A 27637-nucleotide genomic window follows, 5' to 3' on the forward strand; every position below is an offset into this window, starting at 1 on the left:
CAGTCTATGATCTCTAAAAGCATACCATTAAACTTCAGGGTGGAGTTAGGATCTTCGAACCTGAAAGCTATAAGGTTTCAGTGTGCTGGTATAGACTTTGACCTCTGACTAGTAAACACTAAAGTAATTTTCTTCAAAGAAGTCAGGAGAAAAATTCATTAAATATTCCAAAGCTGTTTTATGAATTTTTTTTCATTGTGGTCAGAGCTAATGACACAGGCTACTAATCAGACAAATAATGATTACCTGTTTCTAATATTATAAGGATTCTGCATAAGACATAATTGAGATAATTGTACCACACAGTAATAATGACAATATACTGAGTTATAGTCAAATGCATTTATTTTTACTATAGTAATATAATACAGCATTTATTATGTGCCTTGACCATGAAATTTCAATCATTTGGATATTTCCTTGTCACAGTTATAGGCACAAGAATAGACATAATTAATTTACAACTTATGTACCATAAAGTATTTATCAGAATAGAAGGTGTTTTTTTCTTGGGCTGCTCTCTCAGCCACGGATTTTCCATTTCCTTTGTTCTTTCTTCCCTCACTCTTCTTTGCGAAGCATGTTTAAGGTTAAGGAATGAAGTAGGTCACCTGTGTGTGGTAAGAAGACCGAAGCACTTGTGCTTCTCCAGCACTCTGGATTCACACACATGCTGACTCTACACGCCTGTGCTCAGGCACAGTCTGCAGTCCCACTTGTGATGTCCCTATACCAGATGAAAAATATTCCAATAGAATAAAGAAAATTTTTTACAGGTTTACTTGCACTGAAAAAGATACTCTCTACTTCCATGAAAATGAGGGTACGTTCGATTGACCACTTAGGTAAGAAACTGTATGAAGAAATCTGAGCAAAGATTAACTTAAATCCAATGAACTTCTGTGTTTCTTTATCAGCAAGTCCTAAATGGTGGCATCCTGTCATGCTAAAAGGGAAAAGTAGTGATTGTTATAACTTAATCCAAAGGAGATTGTCCAAAGGGGAAAAAATGGTTGGGCTTACAGCCACTTACATACAATGATTCTCTTATTCTTTTTCCACAAAGTTACTGTAGCAGACTCTTAATTATGACCCACACAAATCTTACTATACCACGCATAAGTGTTTAGAATCTAATAACTACTTCCTGAATGAATGAATCAATGAATGTGGAAGATATTTAATATATTCCTGATCCTTTAAGTACACCAAAGAATCATCCTTTCTTTTTTATTAGATATATTCTTTATTTACATTTCAAATGTTGTGCCCTTTCCTGTATCCCCCCCGAAACTTCCTAACCCATCCCCCTCTCCCTGCTCACCAACCCACCCACTCCCATTTCACTGATTTGGCATTCTGCTATACAGAAGGATCGAGCCTTCTCAGGACCAAGGGCTTCTCCTCCCTTTGATGTACAACAAGGCCATCCTCTGATGCATATGCATCTGGAGCCATGGGTCCCTCCATGTATACTCTTTGGTTGGTGGTTTAGTGCCTGGGAGCTCTGGGGGTACTGGGAGGTTCATATTGTTGTTCCTCCTATGGTGGCGCAAACCCCTTCAGCTCCTTGGGTCCTTTCTCTAGCTCCTTCATTGAGGACCCTGTGCTCACTCAGTTCAATGGTTGGCTGATAGTGTCCCCCTCTATATTTGTCATGCACTGGCAGAGCCTCCCAGTGTATCACCCTTTCTTAATTTTAGTTAATTTCAAAGGGGTGTTATACAAGCAGTTCGAAAAAGATCCATTTTCTGAAAGTCTAGGACAAATCGTATGTTTTTGTTTTATGTTGATATAATGACATTTAAGCCTATGATGCTTTGTAGTTATATGTGTTTGCCTGTATTAGCCCATTCTGAATCAATCATGTGAAGGAAAAAAGATGTATTGATAGAATAAATGTAGCTGTAATTATTTGTTAGTGTTTACATAAAACATTATAGTGCATTTCATGGATTATTATTTTAATTCTTCAATGAATTTTGGTAAGCATTTCTTCCTACAGTCTAATGTTTCCAGACTCGAAGACAGAAGACTAGGTAAATTAACTTTTTTATGCAGGATGGTAATTCCAGAGCCTTGTGCAGAAGACACTATGACAAAAAATTAGTGAACAAAGATTTTATGCCAAGTAATTGCAAGGGTAAAGCTGAGACATGGGATGTTGGTGAGCTTCTGAAGATGTCAAGAACATGGATGTGATAGTTTGTAATGTTTCTTAGGTGTTTAGCCTAGTAGAGGGGTGAGACATGATGCATATGCAAACATAGGTATTATTGATGACAAATAAGAGAAGATTTGGAGCCAAGAATTGCAGACTGAGTCTGAGTAAGAAAAAGAGGTAATGAGTCTGTGTACTGGCTAGTTTTGTGTGTCAACTTGACACAGGCTGGAGTTATCACAGAAAAAGGAGTTTCAGTTGGGGAAGTGCCTTCATGAGATCCAGTTGTGGGGCATTTTCTCAATTAGTGATCAGGTAGGGAGGTCCCCTTGTGGGTGGTACCACCTTTGGGCTGGTGTTCTTGGGTTCTATAAGAGAGCAGGCTGAGCAAGCCAGGGGAAGCAAGCCAGTAAGAAGCATCCCTCCATGGCCTCTGCATTAGCTCCTGCTTCCTGACCTGCTTGAGTTCCAGTCCTGACTTCCTTTAGTGATGAACTGCAACATGGAAGTGTAAGCTCAATAAACCCTTTCCTCCCCAGCTTGCTTCTTGGTCCTGATGTTTGTACAGGAATAGAAACCCTGACTAAGACAAATTGGTACCAGCGTAGTGGGGTATTCCTGTGACAACCTGACCATGTTTTGGGGAGGACTGTGGAAGGACTTTAGAACTTTGAGCTAGAAAAGCCATTAGAATATTAAGAGCTCAGTGGAAAGTTCTGTAGGAGCTTGGAAGACAATGTTAAAAACAGTGCAAAAGATGGAGGCCTGGCTTGTGAAATTTCAGAGGGAAAATTAAAGACTCTTACAGTGGCAGTGTTTTGATTGTGAAGATTCTGTGGTTTTGGTTAGCTGGGGCTGAAGAATCAGCTGTGAGTAACAAGATACCAGAACCACTAAAGCAAACCTTTGTGTTACTGGGACTACTGATGCTGGTTAGCTGGAGCTAAGAAATTAGCGGTGATTAAGAAGAGACCAGCATCACTGAGATGAAATCTTCCTGGAAGTGTTTTCTTTGAGCACAGAGAGTGTGTTCCAGAGATAGCCACAGTTGTGTTTTGTGCTGTGGCTGGACTTGGTACTGTGTAAGAGTCACGCAGATGGTACTGGTTTTGAAGGCATGAAGGGGTCATGAAGAGCAGATGAGGCTCTTAGCACTGTGAGAGTGCATGAAAAGCCATTGGTGAAGGTGCAGCCTCAGTTGCAATTGATGGTCCAGGACTTGAAGGGGTCATGCATAGGAGCAGAGGCTTGTCACCATGAAGAGAGCCTATGAGAGGCTATTGGTGAAGCCTAATTACAGTGGAAGATAGCAGCGTTTTGGAGATGCCAGTACCATGTGATGACCACCAAGAACAGCAGCAGCAGTGGAGTACAGGCACCTGGAGTCTAGAAGACAAGCTGTGTGCTACGAAGGGCAGAGCTGAAGAAGTGACCCAAGCCCTTGGAGGAGCCCAGAAGATCGTGAGTTGGATCCCAGACATTGAACCATTGGAGTTTGAGTTTTGCTTTTGGTTGTGACTGTGCCCTGATATGTTTCCCTCTTGAAGGAAGAAAGTATTTTAGTGGAGCCCACAGTTGAGAGACTTTGAATTTTTAAAAGACTTTGAATTTTAAAGATATTGGAGATTTTAAGGTGATTGAACTTTTAATATGTAAAGACTGTGGGACTTTTAAAGTAATTTAGATCTTGGGGATGAATAAGAAAGTAAGTGTTGAGACTTAATAGTGATGTGTTTGTGTGTCAAGTTGACAAGGGGTCAATGTACTGGCTAGTTTTGTGTGTCAACTTGACACAGGCTGGAGTTATCACAGAGAAAGGAGTTTCAGTTGGGGAAGTGCCTCCATGAGATCCAGTTGTGGGGCATTTTCTCAATTAGTGATCAGGTGGGGAGGGCCCCTTGTGAATGGTACCACCTTTGGGCTGGTGTTCTTGGGTTCTATAAGAGAGCAGGCTGAGCAAGCCAGGGGAAGCAAACCAGTAAGAAACATCCCTCCATGGCTTCTGCATCAGCTCCTGCTTCCTGACCTGCTTGAGTTCCAGTCCTGACTTCCTTTAGTGATGAACTGCAACATGGAAGTGTAAGCTCAATAAACCCTTTCCTCCCCAACTTGCTTCTTGGTCCTGATGTTTGTGCAGGAATAGAAACCTTGACTAAGAAGGTCTGCATAAGAGTTCCTCTATCTACATTTTTTTCCACAAAGCATATCCAAAACGTAAGATGAGTATATGACCACAGCTGGTTAGAGAATAAATAACATCGGGTGGAATGAGTCTCTGGGACACAATTCCAGTGCTGGGCAGTATAGGGGTCCAAGTTGAGGTTCATATTCATCAATCAAAAGCAAAACTTTTCTTTCTTAATGTACATGTACAGAGTACAGTGCAATATGAATAGGTTTGAGGTACAGTTGATTGAAAGGATTTATATATTTAGGCCTTGTTGATGGCCCAATGGTAATGACGATGGTGACGATGATGATGATGACAATGATGATGATTCTGCTAACAAAAGCTGATGCATATCATGGACCAGAAGCAAATTGTCTATATGCTTTACATACAATGTTTAAATACAATTACCATATGTGGTATGTCTCATTACCATTTTTATTTTACAGAGATCTTCAACTGAAATGCATGGTAACTTGATGAAAATTATAGCTGGTAAATTGTTAAAACAGGAAAGGGCTCTCTAAGTCCAGATCATCTGCTCCTGGCAACAGTAATTCTGTACCACACAGGACTATGAGGTACATTTAATGAGAAAAAAAGTAAAACAAACAAAAAACCTAATAACATTAAAGATGGAGATAACACAATGGAAGAGGAAGCGAAAACTAATGAGACTTTAATTTATTTTAAGAGCAGAAGTCAAATGTTAGAATTAGGATACCCTAAGAGATAAATTAGCAAAGCAAGAATGGTTGGTTAGAGATGGGATATTTAGAAACGAGGACTATATACTACAGAAAAGTGCATTTAGTTTGAATGCTAAGGTCTAACTTATAATCATGCAAAAGTGTGACTGGTATAATGAGAATCGAAGATCACAAAAACAAATTCATCATGTGCTAGGGAGATAGCTCAGTACGTAGCAATATGGGGCTCTATCAAAGGTCACGGGTTCAGTTCTTAGCATCCAAGTCAGATATCTCACAACTGTCTATTACTCCACCTCCAGGGAGTAATATATGGCAGACAGAGACATATATGGCAGACAGAGACACAGACCCAGACACAAACACACACACACACACACACACACAAACACACACCAATAAATCTTTAAAAATAAAAACAGTAAGGAAGACAGAAAAACCTAGAAACAGTTACCTGAAGAGATATTGACATTAAAAAGATAGATATAGTTTGGGGAGAATAATTTAAATCTGGGACTACAATGTCTACTGTGAAGGGAATTGACATTCTGATGCTGACTGACAAATAGCAGGATCACCAGAACTAAGGAACAGAAATACATTTGCATTTCAGATTTTTTTGGAAATGAATATTTTAGTGTAAGTATCTTTCAAATGTTGCTTGGAAGATACATATGCCAAAAGATTATTTATTGTTCATCTGAATTTCAAATGCAGCTAAGCATCTTGTATTTTATCTGGAAACCCTCCTAACATCACCCACACCACCGATTAGATTTGTCACTCTCACACACCAAATTCCAAAACTGGATATGACAGACCTCCAGCACTAGCGTGGATTTAAACAAACAAAATGGTGAACAAGTGTTACCAAGTCAAAATTCTGCTCCTATTTGCTAAATTAGGGTAAATGCATTCCATGATCTTACAATAATATGTTCTCATGAAAATATAAATGCATATGGCATTTTATGAAAGCAAAGGTGTCTCTGATGGCATCAACTGCAAGCTAACATTTTTACCACTGGTTAGATATGTGGGAAGATATAAATGGGCAGGCTCCCGACTCATCTCTCTGTTCTTAATTCAGTTTGGTGAATAGTCCAATTATCATGACAGGAAAATAGCCTGCGCATTATCACAAATCTGCTTTCATCTTTGATGTAAATGGGAAAAGATTCTTCTCGGCAATTCCATACTTACATTTAAAACAAATCTAGTATTGTGTTTGAAGTTATGCTTTAAAAGGCAATGGGCCCCACAATTTGGTATCAATACTGTAAAAATGTCTGTCATTAAAGCATGGTTCCTTTGCTTATTCTAGTGCTGCTTCATTTTTAATTTAAACCTTACTGAATTATGGAGAAAAGTCACTAAAGATAAGAAGATTGATGCATAAAAAGAAAGCTAGGTAATTATAGATGAATTAAACATGCAAATATTTTCTAATATTAGTTACATAAGTCATTTATAATCTGTTGGATCTCTTAGTGTTTTCAGTTTGGACATTATCTGTGAACAATATAAGCAATACAGTAAATATCTACGAAGTAAGTACTGTAAAAAATACTTATAATAAACATAAAAATTTTAAAGAAATTGTAAACTTATTTACAATTTTATTTTCTTCAAAACAGATTGAAATTTATTGTAGTTACTGTCACAATTATATGAATATAGATATTATTATCATTATTTAGTTAATAAAAAATGCAGTATGAACAGAAAGCTTCAAAATTCTCATACTAATCCATAGGTCATTTCAGAACAAGATGTCCTTGCTGTTGTATCTACAACCTTTCTGGTACAATGGTCTAAGTGCTCAGATAATTCTGTCCCATATATGATACACCATATTATCACTCACCTTTGTTGACATTATGATGAACAGCTATTAAAAACACCCAACAGTATTTTGTCTTCATCAGAGAAGCTTCCATTTTACAGAGGGTGATGATTAACACAGAGACTCAAAGCAGTCAGAAAATGAGTAACTGTGAAGTGCTCAGTACTAAATGGATCATCTATAAGACATATTCTCCCCATCTTCATGGCTTAGGAAACACTGAAAAAGACTGTAGGTGCCACAGGTTAGGGTGGACCACTGGGAAACAGTGTCTTCTAGACATGACAGTACTTCGGCACTTGGGAAATCACAGTAGCTATGTTTACCTTTAGGAAATGAAGCCACTCAACATTTCAGCACAGATGAAAAGGGTTCACAAGCCCTACTCTGAGCCGAGGAGCTGACTGCTAGCTTAAGAAGGGTTGATTGTCTTTAGAAAAGTGGGTTTTGGTGGGTTTCCAAGTTTCAGACGATATCCTTCTACCTCGGCATACACTAAGTGCACTCAGTGGGCTCTAAAAAGAGAGCATAAGTTGGAATAAGGATGTGGTGGAAGGATTCTTAGAACAGTTGGAGGAAGAGGAGTCATGCTATGATTTAATTATATTTTAAATATACATGGAATTCTCAAAGGAAGAATTTAAAAAAAAACACTTTATGGAAAACTGGAAGACTATATGTAAACCACCTGTCTCACAAGCAGGAAAATATGAATTCAAATGCAGCACGCACATCAAATGGTGGGTCCTATAGGATACTTCCAATTACTTGGGAGTCAGAAGTCAGCAAAAAACAGATACCTGGATCTCATTGGCCAGGCAGCATTAGCCTAGCCAATCCAAGGAGTTCTAAGCTCAATGACAGAACCAGACTCAAAAAGTTAAGGGGGGAGTAATGGAGAAAGACACCTAACATTGACCTCTGGCTCCCACATGCAAAGATTGTTAGCATAGTGCTGAAATCTCACTGAAGTTATAATATAAGAATTTCATAAGAGTATCTATTTGAATCTTATACTAGTCTACTAAGGAACAGGAAGGAGTCGTGTCCTTCTAAACCATGATGGACAAAACTCAAAGTATTTTAAACATCAACTTTCCATAGAATAGAGGTTGAAAAAGAAGATAGATAGATAGATAGATAGATGATAGATAGATAAATAGATATATATAGAGAGAGATAGATTGATAGATAAATAGATGATAGATAGATAGATAGATGATAGATAGATAGATAAATAGATATATAGAGAGATAGATTGATAGATAGATAGATGATAGATAGATAGATAGATAGATACATAGATACATAGATACATAGATAGATAGATATAATGTTCAAAATGTATTCCTTAACATTTTCTTTATGCATTATTTTATTAATGGATACTAGGATATTGATGCTGATTTGTTGCCATAGTTATTCTAAATAATGCTAAAATGAACTCAAGATATCTCTTTGACATAGCCATTTTATTTATTTTATTTTATCTTATCTTATCTTATTTTGGTGTGTTCCCAGGTGAAATAAAACAGGCACAGAAGTCAAGCACTGATGACCCCACTTACACATGCAACCCAAAAATCTCCTCATAAAACAAGAGAACAGAATAAAGACTTCAGAGGGTGGGTCAGGATATAGAACAATGTGTTGATCAAAGGGCCTAAAAATTCAGTTAGACAGAGGAGTAAATTCAACAGACATGTTCTTCACCCTGATACCTATACTCCTGAAAACTGTCAGAAGAATACATTTTGCGTTCTTATCACAAAAGTATCTGAAGTAATCCTTTGATAGTTTGTTTGGCTGAGTAATCCTGTCATGTTTCAAAATATATTATACTTAATGAATACATACGGTTTTTATTCTCCAGTGTAAATTATTAATTTAAAAAATGTAGTCATTACAGGTATGGAGTTTGTCCTGAGTGAAGAATACTTCAATAAACTTATTATAATGAGCAGAACACAGAAGATCAAGGGAAACAGAAACTGTAATGAACGATTAAAAAGCAACTGACTAAATGGCAGAGAAAAAACTGTAGATTCTAGGCTAGGATGAAGGAAAGTCAAGAAGGTCTTTGTGTTAAGCAAAAGACTTTCTGGCATTTTCCCGGATATTTCTGCAGGAAACAAAGGAAATGATGATGATGCAAAGTTATTAAAGCACTGTTTGGACTTGGGGCTAGAGAGGGGGCTCAGTAGTGAGTAGTACATACTGCTATTTCAGAGGAGGTGAGGACAAGGGGCAGCGGGTGTGTGGATGATTAGGGCATGTTTGCTCCTTCTCGGCATTTGACTTCCTCTTCTGGCCTCATCAGGAACCCACATAAACACACTCCCCCTCAATTGTACTTCCCTACCACATGCATGCACATGCACATGTGTGTGCTCACACACACACACACACACAAACACACACACACCATGAGATTGTGATATGAAGGAATAAGAAACAAACTTTATGAAATATTCTGAGAATTTAAGAAAGTGAGTTAAAATACTAAAATTACACAGGAAGAGTCAGAAGCAAAAAATGGTAGCAATGGGATTAAAAAAAAAAGTCAATCCTACAAGCCTGGGAAAAAGGAGACAACAATCTAAAGCTACTGTGACTTCTTTTTTTCTATAGCTGTCATCTAAAACTAGAATTAGTTCAAAGGCTTTTCAGGGAAAACCATTTACACTACGCATGACAAGGAAATGTGAGGTAGGACGAAGAATTTTAGATATGAGATGAGATTCCCAGCAAATGATGGAGAGAGAACCTGCATGTAAAGTATCACCAGGCCGTACTGTACTGTGGAACCTACTCCATCCCTACTGCAAGCTGAAATGACATTAAATCAGTGCAATTTTAAGTCTTTGGAAAAGATACAAACAATCCTAAAAATAAGTTTGACCATTAAATCAGTTACTAATAGATAGAAAATGACTTGAAAGAGACAATAAAAAATAACTTGTAACTCCAGGAAAGACAGACCTTGAAAAGGAAGGAATGTTAATTAATCATGGTTTGCCCTATCATAGTATAATGCACTTACATAGTATACAAATGTAAATGCTTGATCCTAGTCTAACTGAAGAACAGCATTATATTGGGGAAACTGGTTGGCGGGAGTTACTAAAAGAAAGAGTTAGCTCTCAACTCTTTAGGCTTGGAAATTAAACAATAATACCTAAAACTAACAAACCAAAAGGTAGTCCACTTACCAAATGAATCAGACAAAGTTACATGAATAAAATTGTTCTGAGGCAGAAAGAACAAGGGAGGAGAGGACTGAGGAAGGTAGACCACTGGTTTTCCTAGTCTTTGTGAACTGTTTAAACATGTAGCTTTAATGAAAATGGCAAACACCAAAAAGATTTATCTCTATTACCAACTTTTAAATACAGCATATTCACACAAAAAGGTATGAACTATAAAACAACTTGTAAAGAAGACATATCATGAGCCTTCGAATGTGGCCTGTCTGTCTCCTGACTGCAACCCAGTGCGCAGCTACAGATCCCTCCCAGCTCACCCTGTTCAATGTGTCCAACACAACTGCCAGGTGGAATTGCCAGTATTCTTGTGTCTCTTGGTTTGAGTCTTGTCACTTCCGGAGGCATGGCAAAAACAATCAGGGATGCTGGCCTTGCAGTCAGCGATGGGTCTGAGCTAATGGGGTTCCCCGAAATGTTAGGGGCGGGGTGTGTGAAAACCTTGCATCTGTAGTCCTTGCTGGAATCTTCTCACACAATATTCCAGAAGGTACTGCTGACATGGCCAAGTTTGATTTCAACCTTGTAAGAGTTGTTGTCTGTAACCTGTAACCTTTTATGAAGACTGTGGCTTCTCCAGAAACAACACTTAAGCAGCTGAAGAGCAAATTGATATTGGTGGCATGACCTTACTGAGAGCTGCAGCCAAAAACAACAGCTAGACTCTGGGGAGTTCTGACACAACCAGGATCATAGGAAGGACAGGCTCCAGTCATATATAGCAAAGGCAGGTAGCATTAGAGATAACCAGTTGGAGAGGCAAGCATAAGAACATAAACAACAGAAAACAAGGTCACATGGCATCATCATAACCCAGTTCTCCCACCATAGCAAGTCCAGAATATACCATCACTCAGAAAAGCAATATTTGGATTTAAAATCACTTTTCATGATAATAAAAAACTTTAAAAAGGACATAAATAACTTCCTTAAAAAACACAGGATGACACAGGTAAACAGGTAGAAGTTCTTAAAGAGAAAACACAAAAATCCCTTAAAGAATTACAGAAAAACACAACCAAACATGTGAAGGAACTGAGCAAAACCATCCAGGCTCTAGAAATGGAAATAGAAACAATAAAGAAATCACCAAGGGAGACAACCCTGGAAATAGAAAACCTAGGAAAGAGATCAGGAGTCACAGATGCAAGCATCATCAACAGAATACAAGAAATAGATGAGAGAATCTCAGGTGCTGAAGATACTATAGAAAACATTGACACAACAGTCAAAGAAAATACAAAAAGCAAAAAGCTCCTAACACAAAACAGTCAGGAAACACAGGACACAATAAGAAGACCACACCTAAGCAAAATAGGTATAGAAGACAGTGAAGATTCCCAACTTAAAGGGCCAGTAAATTTCTTCAACAAAATTATAGAAGAAAACTTCCCTAAAAAAGAGATTCCTGTGAACATACATGAAGCCTACAGAACTCCAAATAGAATGAACCAGAAAATAGATTCCTCCCATCATATAATAATCAAAACGCCAAATGCACTAAACTAAGAAAGAATATTAAAAGCAGTAAGAGGAAAGATCAAGTAACACATAAAGGCAGATCTAGCAGAATTACATGAGACTTCTCACCAGAGACTATGAAAGCTAGAAGAGGCTGGGCAGATGTCATACAAACCCTAAAAAAATAAAATGCCAGCCCAGGCTACTATACCCAGCAAAACTCTCAATTACCATAGATGGAGAAAAAAGTATTCCATGACAAAACCAAATTTACACAGTATCTTCCCACAAATCCAGCTCTACAAAGGATAATAGATGGAAAACACCAACACAAAGTGGGAAACTACACCCTAAAAAAAGCAAGAAAGCAATCTTTCAACAAACCCACACAAACATAATTCTACCTCTAACAACAAAAATAACAATCGCTTTTCCTTAATATCTCTTAATACAAAAATTAATATTGCCAACATATCCTAATGGATTGAAATTCGAAAATATGAGGAATCAGAAATTAGTTGGCTTTCACCCAGTGATCTCTCTAATTTGGTAATTGGAGAAATATGTCCAATATTGTATAACCCATATACACTTTCTGCTTGTCTGTACATGACAATGTTTTGCTGTGTGCCACATAATGGTCTTGAAATTATGCTTCTCCTATTTTAGCCATCTATTAGTAGTATTATTTATTTGATGTTTTCACACTATACTATGGTTTTCAGAACAGTTTACATATTTCAAAATTATTTATAGAGCCAAAAGAAATATAAACAATTAATTTGGAAGCTGGCTTATAAGAGAACAACAAAGAGTGAGACTGAATGTTTTGATTGATATTTATAATTATTGTATCAATTTTGAAGATGACCTTATAAGTTACTCTATATCTGAGATGAATGCTTTTCAAAATTATCAGTCAATGAACCAGAATTTTACCCTTACCTAATGTCTGTGCCACACTCCAAGCAGAATTATTGTTTATTGAAACTGTTGGTGAATTACTTCATACATAGACCATCTTAATACACACATGACTTCTTAAATGAATGTAACCTGTACCCTGTGGGATGAGCATGATGACAATCACTCAAGGCAAATAGCTTTGAATATAGCAGCAAATCTGTATCCGAATAATTGGGCCTACAATTCTTTCCTTGAGCAGCAGAAATGTCAATTCTTAGCTTAGCTACTATGAAGGTAAAATCCTTTGGAGATGAATGGACATTGAAGTTCAGCCTTATTATGTTGAACTCCAATGTCTAAAAATTGTTCTTATTTTGGGTTTGTACCACAGTAAAAGCCAAGATTTTAAGCTCTACTAAAAATGAAAAAAAAATCAAACAAAAATTTTTTAATTTTATGTTCATTTAATAAAATGTCCATTATTTTATGATTGGTATAAAAATATATGTTGTGTTGAATATAGTAAAAATTAAAAATGGAGTCATAGATGCAAGCATCACAAACAGAATGCAAGAGATAGAAGAGAGAATCTCAGGTGCAGAAGATATTATAGAAAACATTGACACAATAGTAAAAAAAAATGCAAAATGCAAAAAAAATCTACTAACACAAAACATCCAGAAAATCTATGACACAATGAAAAGATGAAACCTAAGGATAATAAATATAGAAGAGAGTAAAGATTCCCTACTTAGAGACAGTAAATGCCTTCAACAAAATTATAGAAGAAAACTTCCCTAACGTAAAGAGATACCCATGAACATACAAGAAGCCAATAGAACTCCAAATAGACTGGATCAGAAAAGAAATTCCTCCAGTTACATAATAATCAAATCACAAATGCACAAAACAAAGAAAGAATATTAAAATCTGTAAGGGAAAATGGTCAAGTAACATATAAAGGAAGACCTATCATAATTACAATAGACTTCTCACCATAGACTATGAAAGCCAGAAGATCCTGGTCAGATATCATACAGACCCTAAGAGAACACAAATGCCAGCCTAGGCTACTATAGTCAGAAAAATGCTCAATTACCATAGATGGAGAAACCAACATATTTAATGACAAAACCAAATTTATACAATATCTTTCCACAAATCCATCCCTACAAAGGATAATAGACGGAAAACTTCAACACAAGGAGGGAAACTGCACCCTAGAAAAAGCAAAAGGTAATAATCTTTCAACAGACACAAAAGAAGATAGTCACTCAAGTATAATTCCACCTCTAATTTCAAAAATAACAGGAAGCAACAATCACTATTCCTTAATCTCTCTTAACATCTATGGACTCAATTCTCCAATAAAACGACATAGACAAATGGACTGGATATGTGAACAGGACCCAGAATTTTACTCCACACAGGAAAAACACCTCAGTGTCAAAGACAGGAAAGGACCACAGAGTAAAAGGCTGGAAAAGAATTTTTTAAGCAAATGGTCCCAAGAAACAAGCTGGAGTAGCCTTTCTAATATTGAATCAAATTGAATGAACCAAAAGTTATCAAAAAAGTTAAGGAAGGATATTTCACACTCATCAAAGGAAAATCTACCAAGACAAACTCTCAATTCTGAACATTTGTGCTCCAAATGCAAGGACATCCACATTCATAAAAGAAACTTTACTAAAACTCAAAGTATGCATTGCACCTCACACAATAATAGTGGAAGAATTCAACATGCCATTCTTTGCAAGGGACAGACCACTTAAACAGAAACTAAACAGAGACATAGTAAAACTAACAGAAGTTATGAATCAAATGGATTTAACAGATATTTATAGAATATTTCATCCTAAAATAAAAGAATATACCTTCTTCACAGCACGTTATGGTAGCTTCTCCAAAATTGACCATACAATCTGTCACAAAACAGGCCTCAACAGCTACAAGAAGATTGAAATAATCCAGTGAATCCTATCAGATCACCATGGAGTAAGGCTGGTCTTCAATAACAACAAAAACAACAGAAAGCACACATACACAAGGAAGTTGAACAATAGTCAGTGATAACTTGGTCAAGGAAGAAATATAGAAAGAAATTAAAGATTATTTAAAATTTAATGAACATGAAGCCACATCATACCAAAACTTATGGGACACAATAAAAGCAGTGCTAAGAGGAAAGCTTGTATCTCTGAGTGCCTCTAGAAAGAAACTAGAGAGAGCAACACAAGGAGCCTGACAGCACAACAGATGGCTCTAGAACAAAGAGAAGCAAATGCACCCAAGAGCAGTAGATGGACAGAAATCATCAAACTCAGGGCGGAAATCAAATAAATAAAAACAAAAAGAACTACACAAAGAACCAACAGAACCAGGAGCTGGTTCTTTGAGAAAATCAACAAGATAGATTAACACTTAGGCAGACTAACCAGAGACTAACAGTATCCAAATTAATAAAATCAGAAATGAAAAGGGAGATATAACAACAGAAACTGAGGAAATTAAATATATATATATATCATCAGGTCCTACTACAAAAACCCACACTCAAACAAAGTGGAAAATCTTGATGACATGGAAAATGTTCTAGAAAAATACCAGGCTCCAAAGTTTAATCAGGATTAGATAAACCATCAAAACAGTCCCATAACACCTAAAGAAATAGAAGCAGTCATGAAAAGTCTCCCAACCAAAAAATCCCAGTACCAGATGGTTTTAGTGCAGAATTCTCTCAGACCTTCAAAGAAGGCCTAATACCAATACTCTTCAAACTATTCCATGAAATATAAACAAAAGGAACACTACCCAATTCATTCCATGAAGCCACAGTTACACTGATAACAAAACCGCACAAAGACCCAGCAAAGAAAGACAACTTCTGACCAATTTCCTTTATGAATATCAATGCAAAAATACTCAATAAAATTCTCGCAAACTGAATCCAAGAACATATCATTCACCATGATCAAGGAGGCTTCATCCCGGGGATATAGGGATTGTTCAATATAAGAAAATCTGTCAATGTAATCCATTACATAAACAAACTCAAAGAAAAAAACACATGATCATTTCATTAGATGCTGAAAAAGCATTTGACAAAATTCAAGGCCCATGCCTAAACATAGTAAAAGCAATATACAGCAAACCAATAGCCAATACCAAATGAAATGGACAGAGACTTGAAGCAATCCCACTGAAATCAGGAACTAGATAAGGCTGCCCTGTCTCTCCCTATCTATTCAATATAGTACTTGAAGTTCTAACTAGAACAACTAGACAACAAATGGAGGTCAAAGGGATACTGCCAAGGAAGAAGTCAAACCATCACTATTTGCAGATGATATGATAGTATACTTAAGTGACCCCAAAAACTCCACTAGAGAACTCCTACAGCTGACAAACAACTTCAGTAAAGTGGCTGGATATAAAAGTAACTCAAACAAATCAGTAGCCTTCCTATACTCAAAGGATAAACAGGCTGAGAAAGAAATTAGGGAAATGATACCCTTCACAATAGCCACAAACAATATAAAGTACCTTGGTATGACTCTAAACAAGCAAATATAAGATCTGTATGATAAGAACTTCAAGCTCTGAAAAAAAATCGAAGCTATCAGAAGATGGTAAGATCTCCCATGCTCTAGGATTAACAGGAATAATACAGCAAAATTAGCCATCTTATCAAAAGCAACATTTAGATTCAACGCAATCCCCCAACAAATTTCCTACTCAATTTTTCATATAGCTATAAAGAGCAATTTGCAAATTCATTTGCAGTAACAAAAACCTAGGATAGCTAAAACTATTCTCAACAATGAAAAAAACAAAAAAAACAAAAAAACAATACTGGGGGAATCACCATCCCTGACCTCAAGCTATATTACAGAGCAATAGTGATAAAAACTGTATGGTATTGGTACAGAGAAAAGGTAGGAAGATCAATGGAATAGAATTGAAGACCCAGGAATAAACCCACACACCTATGGTCATGTAATCTTTGACAAAATAGCTAAAACCATCGAGTGGGAAAAAGGCAGCATTTTTAACAAATGGTCCTAGTTCAACTGGCAGTTGACATGTAGAAAAATGCAAATCGACCCATTCTTATCTCCTTGTACTTAGCTCAAGTCCAAGCAGATCAACAACCTCCACATAAAACCAGATATACTGAAACGCACAGAGGAGAAAGTGGAGAAGAGCCTCAAACACATGGGCACAGGGGAAATGTTCCTGAAGAGAACACCATTGGCTTGTGCTCTGAGATCAAGTATCGACAAACAGAACCTCAAAAATTGTGAAGCTTTTGGAAGGAAAAGGACACTGTCAATAGGACAAAATGGCATCCAACAAATTGGGAAAAGATCTTTACCAATCCTACATTTAATAGAGGGCTAATATCCAATATATACAATGAACTCAAGAAGTTAGACTCCAGACAACCAAATAACCCTATTAAAAAATGGCATACAGAGCTAAACAAAGAATTCTCAGTTGAAGAAACACGAATTGCTGAGAAGCACCTAAAGAATTGTTCAACATCTTTAGTCATCAGGGAAATGCAAATCAAAACAACCCTAAGATTCCACCTCACACAGGAATGACTAAGATCAAAATCGCAGGTGACAGCTGATGCTGGCAAGGATGTGGAGAAAGAGGAACACTCCTCTATTGTTGGTGAGATTGCCAGCTGGTACAACCACTCTGGAAATCAGTCTGGTGGTTCCCCAGAAAATTAGACATAGTATTTCCTGAGGACCCAGCTATATCACTCCTGGGCATATACCCAGAAGATGCCGCAACAGGTAATAAGGACACATGCTCTAGTATGCTCATAGCAGCCTTATTTATAATAGCCAGAAGCTGAAAAGAAGACAAATGTCTCCCAACAGAGGTATGAATACCGAAAATGTGGGTCATTTACACAGTGGAATACTAATCAGCTATTAAAAACAATGAATTCATGAAGTTCTTAGGCAAATGGATGGAACTAGAAAATATCATCCTGAGTGAGGTAACCCAGTCACAAAAGAACACACATGGTGTGCACTCACTGATAAGTGGATATTAGCCCAAAAGTTCTGAGTAGCCAAGATACAATTTACAGATCATATGAAACTCAAGAAGAAGGAAGGCCAAAGTATGGCTGGTTAGGTCCTTCTTAGAAAGGGGAGCAACATACTCACAGAACCAAATAAGAAGACAAAGTGTGGAGCAGGGTCTGAAGAACAGGCCATTCAAAGACGGCCCCACCTGGGAGTCCATCCCATATACAGTTACAAAACTCACACAGTATTGTGGATGCCAAGAAGTGCATGCTGACAGTAGCCTAATATGGCTGTTTCCTGAGAGGCTTTGCCAGAGCCTAACAAATACAGAGGTAGATTCTCACAGCCAACCCTTTTACTGAGCATGGGGTCCCCAATGGGATCTCCAATGGAGGAGTTAGAAAAATGACTGAAGGAGCTGAAGGGGTTTGCAACCCAATAGAAAGAACAATAACATCAACCAACCAGAACCCCCCTTCCCCCCCCTACCGAGTTCCCAGAGGCTAAACCATCAATCATGGAGTACACATGGATGGACTCAATGCTTCAGCAGCATGTAGAGGATGACCTTGTTGGGCCTCAGTGTGAAGAGAGGCCCTTGTTCCTATGAAGGCTCAAAGCCCCAGTGTAGGGGTATTCGAGTGTTGGGAGACAGGACTGGGTGGGTGAGGGAACACCCTCATAGAAGCAGGGGGAGGGGGAAGGTTACAGCGGGTTTGGGAAGGAAGGACAGGTAACCAGGAAAGGGGACAACATTTGAAATGTAAATAAAGAAAATATCCAAATAACAAAAAAAGATGTGCGGAGTCTGCTCTCAGAGACCTCATTGTCACCACCCCCATCGCTGTTAAGTACACGAAGTCTAACTTGGTGTGTTACACTAAGGACGGGCAGGTTATTGGCATCCGAGGAGGAAAATAGTCTCAGATACACTTCACAGGCCTTGCAGATGATAAGGCAAACTCATGGTGGCTTCGGCACTACCCACGAGTGTTTTCCATGAAGTTTAAAGTCGGGGTGAAGAGAGCAGAAATCTCCGATGCCATTGCTCAGCTTGTGACTGGAACCATTGGTGAGGGTGAAGACCTGGTAAAGTGGAAAGCACTGTTTGAAGAGGTTCCTGAGTCACTCTCTGAGGCAGAGAAGAAGGAGTGGCTGGGCAGGCTGAGTGGTGTGTCTGCCAGCTTTCCTTCCTTCAGCAATAATGCAGACCAAGCTAAAAGGGGTGGGGCGGCCTACGTTGTCGCTCCATCTGGATCTACTGCTGGCAAGGGTGTGATCAAGATTTGTGACGAACCGGGGATCCTATTGGCACATACCACCATTGACCCTAGCTGTATCATTTCCTAGTTGTAGATAATCATGTGTGGGATCTTGAAAGTGCTTTTTTTTTTTAAAGAATCATTGTTATCTCAATATTTGGGTCTATGGCTTTAGGTACTTGGGTCTTACTTGTTTGAAGGTTACTTTCTAAGCCTAAGGCACCACGTGCAGAAGCTGAACTGCATTCCCTCACTCCTGGAGACAGCTTTCAGGACAAGTGCCTGTGAGACATCTAAGTGCAGGTAACCAGGGGAAGCCAAGCTGCCTTCTGAAGACATGATCCCACAGCGGGCTGCTCTCCCCCTGACAGACACTGCCCCACAATGGACTGCTCTCCCCCTGACACTGCCCCACAGCGGACTGCTCTCCCCCTGACAGACACTACCCCACAGCAGACTGCTCTCCCCCTGACAGACACTGCCCCACAGTGGACTGCTCTCCCCCTGACAGACACTGCCCCACAGTGGACTGCTCTCGCCCTGACACTGCCCCACAGCGGACTGCTCTCCCCCTGACACTGCCCCACAGTAAACTGCTCTCCCCCTGACAGACACTGCCCCACAGCAGACTGCTCTGCCCCTGACAGACACTGCCCCACAGCAGACTGCTCTCCCCCTGACAGACACTGCCCCACAGCGGACTGCTCTCCCCCTGACAGACACTGCCCCACAGCGGACTGCTCTCCCCCTGACAGACACTGCCCCACAGCAGACTGCTCTCCCCCTGACAGACACTAACCCACAGTGGACGGCTCTCCCCCTGAAACTACCCCACAGCAGACTGCTCTCCCCCTGACAGACACTGCCCCACAGCGGACTGCTCTCCCCCTGACACTGCCCCACAGTGAACTGCTCTCCCCCTGACAGACACTGCCCCACAGCAGACTGCTCTCCCCCTGACAGACACTGCCCCACAGTGGACTGCTCTCCCTCTGACAGACACTGCCCCACAGCGGACTGCTCTCGCCCTGACAGACGCTGCCCCACAGCGGACTGCTCTCCCCCTGACAGACACTACCCCACAGTGGACGGCTCTCCCCTGACAGACACTGCCCCACAGAGGACTGTTCTCCCCTGACACTGCCCCACAGCGGACTGCTCTCCCCCTGACAGACACTGCCCCACAGCGGACTGCTCTCCCCCTGACAGACATTGCCCCACAGCGGACTGCTCTCCCCCTGACAGACACTGTCCCACAGTGGACTGCTCTCCCCCTGACACTGCCCCACAGCAGACTGCTCTCCCCCTGACAGACACTGCCCCACAGAGGACTGTTCTCCCCTGACACTGCCCCACAGCGGACTGCTCTCCCCCTGACAGACACTACCCCACAGCAGACTGCTCTCCCCCTGACACTGCCCCACAGTGGACTGCTCTCCCCCTGACAGACACTGCCCCACAGTGGACTGCTCTCCCCCTGACACACACTACCCCACAGCAGACTGCTCTCCCCCTGACACTGCCCCACAGCAGACTGCTCTCCCCCTGACAGACACTGCCCCACAGAGGACTGTTCTCCCCTGACACTGCCCCACAGCGGACTGCTCTCCCCCTGACACACACTACCCCACAGCAGACTGCTCTCCCCCCTAACAGACACTGTCCCACAGTGGACTGCTCTCCCCCTGACACACACTACCCCACAGCAGACTGCTCTCCCCCTGACACTGCCCCACAGCAGACTGCTCTCCCCCTGACAGACACTGCCCCACAGAGGACTGTTCTCCCCTGACACTGCCCCACAGCGGACTGCTCTCCCCCTGACACACACTACCCCACAGCAGACTGCTCTCCCCCTAACAGACACTGTCCCACAGTGGACTGCTCTCCCCCTGACAGACACTGCCCCACAGCGGACTGCTCTCCCCCTGACAGACACTGCCCCACAGCGGACTGCTCTCCCCCTGACAGACACTGTCCCACAGTGGACTGCTCTCCCCCTGACAGACACTACCCCACAGCAGACTGCTCTCCCCCTGACACTGCCCCACAGTGGACTGCTCTCCCCCTGACACTGCCCCACAGCGGACTGCTCTCCCCCTAACAGACACTGTCCCACAGTGGACTGCTCTCCCCCTGACAGACACTACCCCACAGCAGACTGCTCTCCCCCTGACACTGCCCCACAGTGGACTGCTCTCCCCCTGACAGACACTGTCCCACAGTGGACTGCTCTCCCCCTGACAGACATTGCCCCACAGTGGACTGCTCTCCCCCTGACAGACACTGCCCCACAGCGGACTGCTCTCCCCCTGACAGACACTACCCCACAGCAGACTGCTCTCCCCCTGACACTGCCCCACAGTGGACTGCTCTCCCCCGACAGACACTGTCCCACAGTGGACTGCTCTCCCCCTGACAGACACTGTCCCACAGTGGACTGCTCTCCCCCTGACAGACACTGTCCCACAGTGGACTGCTCTCCCCCTGACAGACACTACCCCACAGAGGACTGCTCTCCACCTGACACTGCCCCACAGTGGACTGCTCTCCCCCTGACACTGCCCCACAGCGGACTGCTCTCCCCCTGACACTGCCCCACAGTAAACTGCTCTCCCCCTGACAGACACTGCCCCACAGCAGACTGCTCTCCCCCTGACAGACACTGCCCCACAGCGGACTGCTCTCCCCCTGACAGACACTGCCCCACAGCGGACTGCTCTCCCCCTGACAGACACTGCCCCACAGTGGACTGCTCTCCCCCTGACAGACACTGCCCCACAGCGGACTGCTCTCCCCCTGACAGACACTGCCCCACAGCGGACTGCTCTCCCCCTGACAGACACTGCCCCACAGCAGACTGCTCTCCCCCTGACAGACACTAACCCACAGTGGACGGCTCTCCCCCTGACACTACCCCACAGCAGACTGCTCTCCCCCTGACAGACACTGCCCCACAGCGGACTGCTCTCCCCCTGACACTGCCCCACAGTGAACTGCTCTCCGCCTGACAGACACTGCCCCACAGCGGACTGCTCTCCCCCTGACAGACACTACCCCACAGTGGACGGCTCTCCCCTGACAGACACTGTCCCACAGTGGACTGCTCTCCCCCTGACACTGCCCCACAGCGGACTGCTCTCCCCCTGACAGACACTGCCCCACAGAGGACTGTTCTCCCCTGACACTGCCCCACAGCGGACTGCTCTCCCCCTGACAGACACTGCCCCACAGCGGACTGCTCTCCCCCTGACAGACACTGCCCCACAGCGGACTGCTCTCCCCCTGACAGACACTGTCCCACAGTGGACTGCTCTCCCCCTGACAGACACTACCCCACAGCAGACTGCTCTCCCCCTGACACTGCCCCACAGCAGACTGCTCTCCCCCTGACAGACACTGCCCCACAGAGGACTGTTCTCCCCTGACACTGCCCCACAGCGGACTGCTCTTCCCCTGACAGACACTGCCCCACAGTGGACTGCTCTCCCCCTGACACTGCCCCACAGCAGACTGCTCTCCCCCTGACAGACACTGCCCCACAGAGGACTGCTCTCCCCTGACACTGCCCCACAGCGGACTGCTCTCCCCCTGACAGACACTGCCCCACAGCGGACTGCTCTCCCCCTGACAGACACTGCCCCACAGTGAACTGCTCTCCCCCTGACAGACACTGTCCCACAGTGGACTGCTCTCCCCCTGACAGACACTACCCCACAGCAGACTGCTCTCCCCCTGACACTGCCCCACAGTGGACTGCTCTCCCCCTGACACTGCCCCACAGCGGACTGCTCTCCCCCTGACAGACACTGCCCCACAGCGGACTGCTCTCCCCCTGACAGACACTGCCCCACAGTGGACTGCTCTCCCCCTGACACTGCCCCACAGCGGACTGCTCTCCCCCTAACAGACACTGTCCCACAGTGGACTGCTCTCCCCCTGACAGACACTGTCCCACAGTGGACTGCTCTCCCCCTGACAGACACTACCCCACAGCAGACTGCTCTCCACCTGACACTGCCCCACAGTGGACTGCTCTCCCCCTGACACTGCCCCACAGCGGACTGCTCTCCCCCTAACAGACACTGTCCCACAGTGGACTGCTCTCCCCCTGACAGACACTGCCCCACAGCAGACTGCTCTCCCCCTGACACACACTACCCTACAGCAGACTGCTCTCCCCCTGACAGACACTGCCCCACAGCGGACTGCTCTCCCCCGAGGGCACCTTTCTTCATGCCTCCCAGAAGCTTGGTTGTTTTCTGTCTTAACAAACAGCCCTGGGAACAGGAGGTAGATAATACTGATCCTGTTCTTCCTTTCTCCAGATCTGCTTAAAACCACTGTTAGCAACTTACCATACCTGTTTGGTACAAACCTACAAACTAACCCAGTGATCTGTGTAGAACATTTTACCCAAAATGAGCAAATATGGACCGTGTGTGGGAGGGCGGGTATGAGGTTGGGTGGGGTCGGGCAGGGGGGGTGTCAGTGCCTCTCTATAACAGAATCTGTGTTTGTAGTCCTAACTGTTCACACAGAGTATACCTGTAGTGAGCTGTAACTTTTGGTCAGTTAGCCTAGGCTAGTTTTGACTTCTTTCCAATCCTCTAAATAAATTTTAAAAAGTTAAAAAAAAAAAGACTACATATAATTTACAGATACTCTGGTCTTCATCATATATATATATATATATAGCTACCAACTCCAGAACTCCAGAGTGGGAGGAGATATTAAAGAGGTTAGAAGAATGATAAGTGAGAACTAGAGGGAGAAAACAAAGAAAGGAAAGTGATAAAAAAAAAGTGCTAAAATAAATAAGATAATTTCATATAAAAAGAAAAGGAAATGTAACATTAATGAGACAAATAGCTTACCCAATAGAAAAGAAATCAAACAGGAAGTGCCGACATGTACACACAAAAAGTGAAGTGTGAATTGTGTTGCTCATGTCTGTTCCCAAACTAGCCAAAGTATAACATCCTGTTCGTAGGATCCTATGATTCCGGGGCATTCAGCCCTCTTCCAGACTGGATTCACCCGGGGATATTGACCTTTAGAAGCACTACCGGATCTACAAAGATCAACTGTGTCTTCCCTGGATAGTACCTGTGATTGTTAAATTTGTCATTGGAAATTAATATAATTTAAATGTTTCTTTTGATCTACGTTAATGTAAGCCTATCCCCAAGAGATTAATCAACAGTTAATACGTTTAGAAAATAAGATTTTCTTTTTTTTTTTTTTTTTAGTTTGCAATTATGGGTTAGTGGAGATGAAACAGAGGATATTGTGTTTTCAAAACTGCCAGGGAATACACACACATACACAGGAGATGAATCCAGAGAGCAATATTTTTCTTCTAATTTTTAAATGTCAGAGTACATCTGGGAATAAAATTTTTCTTTCTCTGAGTTGTAATAAGCCTGGGGAAAAGTCTAAAATGCTTTAGAGCTTTGAACTTCACTAGGGAAGCATAAACTAGTTCGGAAGAAGCAATTTAACCAAATTGTAATTGTTTTGTGTGATTGTCTGATGCACCTACAACTTTAATTTTTTTAACTCTAGACTTCAATGTAGAACAAGGATTATATCTATGTGAACACAGCCACCTTAGTGATGGAAAGGGTACCTTAGCAGTTTTGAAAGAATACTTTTGAAAGGTTAATTGCAAGAGGTTTTGGTTATTTCTCAAGGGACAGTTTAAACACAGACAATATATATAATAAGATATATACATACACATAAATATATACATATAGGTACAATTACGTAACAGCCATAACATATCTTGACCAAGTAGTAATTTCAAGTGAAATATTTAAAGTCCACTCAGTCTCTCATCAAAAAATTATTTGTATTTAAGAAGGAAAAATGAATATGTTACTAGATAAAATTTTATGAGTGGTAAAAAGGCTAAAGACAAGAGTTTAATGTTTGCAACCTAGGGTAGCAGGAGAAAACTGACTCCCAAAAGTTGTCCTCCAGTCTCCACATGCACACTGAGGAGCCTGCAATCCCACACTCACACATACATTATGCATACACAGATATTAATAATAAGCAAAAATGTTACAGTGTGAAAATGAATTCCAACTCATATTTAAATGCTTGTTTATTCACTACCATTCCTTAGATATTCATTCCTGCATGTAGAATCTTACAAAAGACAAATAGAAAAAATCACAGAGGCAACCTGGCAGGCCAGAAGCAAGAAGCTGTCAGAGTTGGGGCCAGGGTGGAAGAGCTTTTCTTTCACGATTTAAGTTGCTGAGGATTCTCCCATTCACACAAATTTTACCTACTTGCTTCAGATGATTAGAGGTGAGCTAATTTCCCTGGATGTTCCCATGTCTGAAGCAGGAAGGAATTGGTAGGTGATGTCGAGTAATGTTTTGAAAAGATCTGCAAAGCCTGAGCTTAGCATAGCAAGATGGCGCCCAACTTGGTGAGCCACCGTCAGTCTTAACACTGGTACATCAAACAAAAGAGGACCTGGAAATGAATACAAGAAGGCAAATATAAAACAACCAATAGCTGCTCAGCCAAGACGTCTGTAGATCCATGGGTACAAGCATTCTTTCTCAGCTTGTTTTCCTGTGTGCTGCTGAGACCGGGTTCACAGGACAGTTTTCCGTCCTATGCCTTGCCCTGTCAAATTTGCTATGGATGCGAACTTCTGCTCTCTATAAGGCTGCATCCATTTGTCAAGTTATCAGTGGCCTTGAAACCCACTTTTACCTAATCTCCTTTAGTAAAAATGAACCTTGTCCCTGACTAAGTCTTCCTTTACTTGTCATTGACTAATAATGAAAATATCACTGAGTATACAGTATTCAGCTTGCAGTCTGCTCATTAATACATTCAGTGCCCCTGTGAACCATGGAAAAGAAGACATAGCAGTCTCATTTCTCACCTAAGATGCCGCATGTCACCGTGCATACCCTTCACTCAGGATCTTGATTCTGCTTTCTTTTTTTTTTAATTTTATTCGATATATTTTTTATTTACATTTCAAATCATTTCCCCTTTTCTGGTCCCCCACTCCCCAAAAGTCACATAAGCCCCCTTCCCTCCCTCTGTTCTCCCACCCATCCCTTCCCACTTCCCTGTTCTGGTTTTGCCTTATACTGCTACACTGAATCTTTCCAGAACCAGGGGCCACTCCTCCGTTCTTCTTGTACCTCATTTGATGTGTGGATTATGTTTTGGGTATTCCAGTTTTCCAGGCTAATAACCACTTATTAGTGAGTTCATACTGTGATTGATCTTTTGAGACTGGGTTACCTCACATAGTATGATGTTCTCCAGCTCCATCCATTTGCCTAAGAATTTCATGAATTCATTGTTTCTAATGGCTGAATAGTACTCCATTCACCTGGGTTCTTTCCAGCTTCTGGCTATTATAAATAGGGCTGCTATGAACATACTGGAGCATATATCCTTATTACATGCTGGGGAATCCTCTGGGTATATGCCCAGGAGTGGTATAGCAGGATCTTTCGGAAGTGACATGCCCAGTTTTCTGAGGAACCGCCAGACTGATTTCCAGAGTGGTTGTACCAATTTGCAACCCCACCAGCAGTGGAGGAGTGTTCCTCTTTCTCCACATCCTCACCAACACCTGCTGTCTCCTGAGTTTTTAATCTTAGCCATTCTAAGTGGTGTATAAACAACTTCAGCAAAGTGGCAGGTTATAAAATCAACTCAAGCAAATCAGTAGCCTTCCTATACTCAAAGGATAAGCAGGCTGAGAAAGAAATTAGTGAAATAACACCCTTCACAATAGCCACAAACAGTATAAAGTACCTTGGGGTGACTCTTACCAAACATGTGAAAGATCTGTATGACAAGAACTTCAAGACTCTGAAGAAGGAAATAGAGGAAGACCTCAAAAAATGGAAAAACCTCCCATGCTCATGGATCGTCAGGATTAATATAGTTAAAATGGCCATTTTGCCAAAAGCAATCTACAGATTCAACGCAATACCCGTCAAAATCCCAACTTAATTCTTCATAGAGTTAGAAAGAGCAATTCTCAAATTCATCTGGAATAACAAAAAAACCCAGAATAGCTAAAACTATTCTCAACAACAAAAGAAATTCTGGGGGAATCAGTATCCTTGACCGTTTTCTCACCATTTTGCTTTCAGATGTCCTACTCTACCTGTGAATCCAACCAAAAAGACTTAAAAAAAGAATGTATCAATTCAGATGTGCACCATGGGGTCTTTTTTCTTGTTTGCTTTGAAGGAGGTTAGTATCTATATCTCAAATGAATTCCTAATTTTATGAATTGTCACAAAATGAATTGAGGATTTCAAACAAGACTGAAACAATTTTTTTGTCTGTGCTTTGAAGATGGATAGGGAGAGTGGGAACAACTTTTATTTGGTAAATGGAAAACTGTTCTTTTTGCCTTAAATCTAGCCCTGATCTCACTGCATCTAGACAAATTATGTCGGTGTAAAATAATTCTGTTACTATATAGTTTGATTAATTTGCACATTAAGTGCAACATAAAATAAGTATTCCGAGAACCTGGCTTTAAAAGCCAGAATTAAGATGAAAGCATATTATATGTGTATGGTGTGGGTATGCAAATATATGAGAAGGTAAAATCTTGGAACAGTTCTATGTGTGTGTCTGTCTGTCTGTCTGCCTCTCTGTCTGTCTAAAAGGTAAGTTGTATTTCTGATTCTAAAGAGTTCTAATACTTTAATTATATGCAAAAATGTATTTTAGTACTATTTTAATTACTTAACTGGAAGTTTTTAAAGTGTCTTAAACGAGAAGAAAGTTCA

General features: G+C 41.4%; 1 protein-coding gene and 1 pseudogene across 1 annotated transcript in view; both read left to right on the top strand.

The window, feature by feature from the left end:
• The window catches only part of Tes (testin LIM domain protein), a 295208-nt gene that overhangs the window by 86298 nt on the left and 181273 nt on the right, over nt 1-27637 (top strand). The gene's annotated exons all lie outside the window — the stretch shown is intronic.
• LOC127677855 (bifunctional purine biosynthesis protein ATIC-like) lies at nt 10497-18921 on the top strand (annotated as a pseudogene).

Source organism: Apodemus sylvaticus, chromosome 2, assembly GCF_947179515.1.
Source record: "Apodemus sylvaticus chromosome 2, mApoSyl1.1, whole genome shotgun sequence".
NCBI classification, from domain to species: Eukaryota; Metazoa; Chordata; class Mammalia; order Rodentia; family Muridae; genus Apodemus; species Apodemus sylvaticus.